The 5,925-nt window shown below is 40.8% G+C and overlaps 1 protein-coding gene across 4 annotated transcripts in view; it reads right to left on the reverse strand.

Moving 5' to 3' along the window:
* SYTL3 (synaptotagmin like 3) overlaps window positions 1–3,544 on the reverse strand; it is a 59,496-nt gene extending 55,952 nt beyond the window's left edge. For all 4 annotated transcript variants that reach the window (XM_068938579.1, XM_068938581.1, XM_068938580.1 and 1 more), the window contains exon 1: window positions 3,403–3,544. The gene's annotated coding sequence lies outside the window, so the exon portion shown is untranslated. The remainder of the gene's footprint in view (window positions 1–3,402) is intronic.
* Between the last annotated feature and the right edge of the window lie 2,381 nt (window positions 3,545–5,925).

Consider the following 5,925-nt stretch of genomic DNA (forward strand, 5'->3'; position numbering starts at 1 on the left):
ACCTTCACTTTTGTAAAGCTACCACAAAAATACAAAATAATTTTAATACACTTTACAGAGAAGCAGAGAAAGAAAATGGTCAGCTTACACACCATATTCAGTTTTTATGGTGTTGTCTAGTGTGTAGTGTGAATTATGAGAAATTGAAGTGTTTCAATTTCAACACATCAACTGCCAAAGATGCATATATGAGAAAAGGTTATATATTCCAAACATAATCTATGAACTAAACACATTCAGTCAAACTTCCCACCAAGAAAAAAGGGCAGAATTTTACTGAAGCTCTTAGTAATGCTTCATTGACATATCTCAGCTGAGAATCTGACCAAGTATCTGCTTTGCTGGATCATTATGTTTAAATACTATTGAAGTTTTAAGTTAAAAAAAAAATCTTCAGCTATATAATCGTAACATATTTTCGTAGGTAGAGGGAATTACTTTACATACAGCTATGTAATTAAGCTACTTAATTTCACACAAAAAAGCAGGAGGTGATAATTTTTATTTATAAACAGTATGCATTTCATTCTTTGATATTTTTTCATGAAACCCTTCAACCGACATTAAAAGGACAAAGCGTTTCACAGAAGAAGTGCTAACAAAGAAAAAAAGATGGTTTCCTGTGGAAACAAATGAGACAGAGATATGCATAATCATGTTTTATTTCCTTACCAACTGCAATTTCACAGGAAATTACACAGCTGAAATCCTCTAGTAATGTATTAACGCAATGTATGTCATTTCCAAAGGCCCATATAACCCTCACCTGCTTTAATCTTTTATCTCAAGATTAACTCCAAGAAGCGACTAGCATGCTTAGAGCCTCCAATTTTATTTAAATCAATCTGAGAGAGCAGTCAGTACAAGCAGATGGACCTCTGCCTGTACAGGAGAGCAAAACACACACTACAGCACTCACAAGTACAGCTTTCCACAACCTCCTAGGATTCCCAAAAGTTATCACAGTTACAATGTCATCAGAAAGTCCTGCTGGGAAGCATCAGTAAAAGCTAGTGATCTCATGGCAGTAGCTATTAGGTGGATCAAAAAAACCTGCTCTAGTGGTCCTAAAGACGACATACGCTGAACATTTCAAAGACCTATTAAGAACATGCCACTGTAAAATAGTTACTAAAAGCAATGCCCGCGGTTAAGCGCACAGAAATAGTTGATACTTGATAAAATTCTTAAAAATAAAAAGGCTGTCTCCTTCACAGAATAGCACAAAAATGTCCATATTTCAGGCCTATTTTGAGAAATAAATTACAGACGACACCTCAGGGTATGAAAAATATTGACAGTATACACACTCTTAGAGTCTTGCAGAAATTTTTATAAAGTGATGTTTTCAACTAATCACACTTGTAAAAAATTAAACGGTGTTGGCGGAGAAATAGCTTGTAGCCTTTTCTTGTTGTCTCTCCATCTTCCCTTCAGCTATGTTCCACACGAGACTTGGGTTTGGTCCAAGTCAAGGCAAAAATCTTGAAAAGGGCATTTGACCTTGGCCCATAGGTAATACTTCAAAAACGATAATTCAAACCAGTGGATCTATTGCTATACTTCTATTTACAGAAATAAATCATGTAAGCACAGAGTCTAATGCCTGCAGTACACTGCCAAAAGGGACTAGGATAAAAAAAGCTAGGATCACCTTGGCTAATCATCTAGGAGAAAAAGGCCAGGTCACCAAACAACAGAACAAATCCATTGTGGGGTGAAATGCCAGGGGCCTTAAGTCCAACAGGACCTGCACTGTGCAAAAAGCCTCCACAGCTCTCTCACTGCTGGGCAGGATCGTCACACACTGCACAGAACAAAGCTAAAAATCCATCGTATAGCCAGCAGCTCCACAAATTTTGCAGCTGCACATCCCTGCAGTTATTTTGTCGTCTTCATGGAGATTTAAGCTTGGAGAATTGCTGTGCTCTGTCAAGTTATCTTTAGCATTCAAGGATAACTCAAAATCTAGTTTAACGATGAGGTAGCTTAAAGACTTTAAAAAGTGCTATAATTCTCATTCCTCACAACAGACTTGAGCTCTTAATCATTTCACAGAGCTGTCCGAGTTGGACTGAAAATCTCAGCACCATTGTAAAAGAGGAGCTATTCTAACGCTGAAGCTGTCTGCGTTAGGCTAGTTTTTGGCAGAAAAAACTAGGGTTTGGAGGGGTGTATTCGGTTGTGATCCTCTTTTACAGGAAAAAACAGTCTTAAACACCTTTGCATGTTCCTTTCACGTTTACTCGTCAAATCTAGCCAGCTAGTTGTTTTACACTGCCAGCTAGGCTCATAAAGCCAAGCACCTACTATGCAAAAACCAAAAGCAATGGCAACCTCTTCAGTAAGTATCGATACTTCTCCCTTTTCAGCCCACAGTCCATATAAAGCTTTTTGTTCAAGCATTAAACTATATATTTAAAATAATCAACTTTTAGGCCCTTTGTAGATGGATCATTTACTTTCTGAGCATATTGTGTGAAGTCTCAAAGCCACGTAAAGGAGACTAGACAACCAGTGTGGTTGCTTTTCAGGAGGGGGAGGTGTGCATGCAGACAATGCGATTGCAGATGACTGTTTTCTTCTTTTAAATCGGGTTAAAATAGTATACAATTATGTAACCGAAGATTAAGTTTGCAAAAGGTATCTACTTTTTACAGTTTTTAAATTTATGAATGCTTGACTTGGGAAGCTACTTTGAAAAAAGCTTTTGCATATAATATATTAATCGATCTCCCTTCTAAACTAAGACATACTGTACCCCAAGATATTTTTTACAGCTCAGGTAACTTTCGTTAGTAGTCGCTAACACAAGCCCACAATGGATCAGCAACAACTAAAAAACTGAAGTTTTATTAGCTCCTTTCATATCCTCAGGCACCACCAAAATATTGCCAATGAAGTAAGTATAAATAAACTGATCTTCAGAAGTCAGGGCCTTCGTTGACTTGAGATAATTGGATTACTTCATCCATTAACCACAAAAAAGGGATGCGATACACCAACAGTTGGGTCACACATTAGTAAGTTTAGAGTAAAAACGATCACAAATGCTACTGTAATTTATGGTTATTTCCCATTCTACAGATGCCAATCAAACAAACTTATTCTTATTTAACAAAAATATTACAAGTGTTATTTTATATTGCTTGACTGTAGCAGTTTAATGTTCACATCCAGGCATACATACATGCAAATGATTTGGTAGCGTTTTGTTTAAGTTATGCCTTGTGGTTATAATAACTTCCCACCTGAACACTTAAAGTAAAAAAACACTTTTAAAAGTTCCAGTTCCTGTTCTTCCCTTGAAATCTTTGCAGTATAAACACCACAATGCCTGTAAATAAAAACCGCATTCCCCTCTGCCATACCACACAGAACAGAATAAAAAGATGTCCCTACCTTTTCAGCAGCCATCAAAGAAAGATGCGTGCAAGTAAACTGCTTTTGAGAGATGAGTAGCGCACTTATTACTCATTTATCTTTCCTTAAAGAAAATTGGTGGCTTTTCTCCACCCCCTTCCTTCCTTTGGGCACCAAAATTAGACCGCAGCACGTATAGACTGGCATTCTCACAACAACGAGAAGTAACTGCACTCCAAGAAGAGTTCTAGTACTACACGAGCTTTTGCAAAATCTCTCGTTTTGTTACCAGCAACAAACAGCACTAACAATCAAAGGGAAGTTATTCGTCCCCCTAACATTAAAAAGCGAGTCTGCACAAGAGAACGTAAAAGCCGACTGACACCAAAATAGGCTCAGCGTTCAAGTCACATACAGGAAGAGAAGCGGCTTTGAGTTCTGCATCATTTCTTTTTCTGACAGTACAGATGTGAATATACTACTAACCTCAATGTCTCCAGACTTGCACATAAAACTCCACTTATATCACAAATAAATCTTTCCCAGAAACAAAACAGATTTCTATTCAGTTCTGAATGACAAAGTAATTAGTATACACAAACAGAGAAAGGTAGACAGTTCAAAAAAATTAATTTTTTTATGCATCTGCAAAAAGTAGAAAAATGATTCTACTTCACAAGTAATATAAAAAAGTAATATAAAAATTAATAAAAAAATCATAAAAGTTAAAAGTTAAGATATTATTGTGATTGGTTGTTCCAGTTCAGCCTATTACAGAGCTAAGTGCCATGAAGTTCACAATTTCATCCAGATTATTTCCAAGTCTGGAAAAGGAGAAAGTCTACTTTGCAGGTTAGTCTTCTTTCTTGCTCCTGACTCTACCACATAAACTACATGTGAAATACAGAAGCCCTTTTTAGCGTTTTGGATGCTTGAAGAATTGCTATTTTCAGTTAAAATTAAAGTACTGCTACTCTATTCACACAGCAAAATTATAACCTCATTAAATTCCACAGATTCAAACACTTCCACTTGTGCACGTCACCTTCAGTTATGTTCTCCAACAGTACTGCTGAAGAGAAAATAACTGCTGGTGAGCACAAGGCTAAGCCCAGAAAAGAACATTTGGATGACTTGCACCTTCATTTAAGGCAAAACTTTAACTGCATTAAAGACCTGAAATAAACTGAGGATTGTAACTACCAAGAGTGAAAGATTCATAGATTCACAAACCAAGACTGAGGAGGGAACTTCAAGAAATCAGCCCACCCATCTCTAGTTCATGCTTGATTATCCTTACCATTAGGTCTTCCTTAACATTTAACCAAAAACTTCACTGCTGCATTTTAATCTCATATTTTTCCCTGTCATCCACGGACGTGAAAAACGCAGCAGTATTTTACACCAGTGAAGAACATCGTCAGGTTACAATCCTCTGCTCTTTTGACTAAACAAGCAGGGTTTGTTCAGCCTTCCCCCAGGCCTCACTGTTTTGGTCCCTGCTTTCAGTTAGGGAGCAGCAAGCACAGAGCTGTTACAGGTGAGGGGGCGCAGAGTGCAACCCCTGCAGCCAGGGCACACTCCCGCAGCGTCCCAGCAGGGCGACAGAGCCAGGCACTGCTAGCGGCATCCCTCCACAGTCCCAGACAAAGCGAGGTGCCGCGTCAGCCCCCCCAGTCCACCCAGGCAGCGCCGTCAGCAGGCGCTGGAGCTGGGGCCAGGCCCGGGGCTGGGGACAAGGCTCACACGGAGGGCCAAGGTCCACGCAGGGGACAGGGTTGGAGACAGCCCAGGGCAGAGGCCATGGATAAGGCTCTTCAGGGCAGCTAGGACCTATCATTGCACTCAGGGCCCTGACACTAATGCATTCGCAACCTTCTTGAAAAGTCTAAAGCTGTAGGCAGCGTACCCAGCAAGGCTTGCTGTATAGAGCACAGCAGAAGTACAGCTTCCCTTTTCCTGTCCTGCAAGGGCAGCTCCTTTTTTAACTGTGGTATCATATGACCAACCCAGGTGAATTTCATCTAATATGACCCTCTGTATCCTTTTCAACGGAAAGGCTGCCCTAGTCAGCTGTTCCCCATCCCGTATCTACAAAGCTGATTATTCCCAAGTACAGTCTGTTGTTTGTGTCCCTATCAGCTGGCATTGTTTGGCCCCAAACATTTCTCCAGTTCATCCAGGGCGTTCTGAACCTCTGCCCTCTCTGCCAGGACTCACAGTCTCTCGAAAGTCATCATCGGTATTATTTGCACAGTCTGTAATAACTCCCTAGCCAGTCGCTAATTCTGGCTGCTAAAAATAATGAAATCAGCTCAGAACTGTAAGACCACGCATTATCCTTTCAACGAACGAGCCCACGGCGCCCCGGCCTGTTACTATGGAAACCGCGCCATCTTGGCAGCGTGGGGGCTGGGCGTTTGACACCGCAACCGCGGCGCTCCCCGTTGCTACGCTCCCGAGACGGGGCGCGAGCACTGCGCAAGCGTAGACTTCAGCGGCCAATAGGAAGGCGCGGCGGGGCGGGCACGCGCCGGGCTGGACGGAATCCAAGCTGAGAGC

Source organism: Struthio camelus, chromosome 3, assembly GCF_040807025.1.
Source record: "Struthio camelus isolate bStrCam1 chromosome 3, bStrCam1.hap1, whole genome shotgun sequence".
In the NCBI taxonomy this organism is placed as follows: Eukaryota; Metazoa; Chordata; class Aves; order Struthioniformes; family Struthionidae; genus Struthio; species Struthio camelus.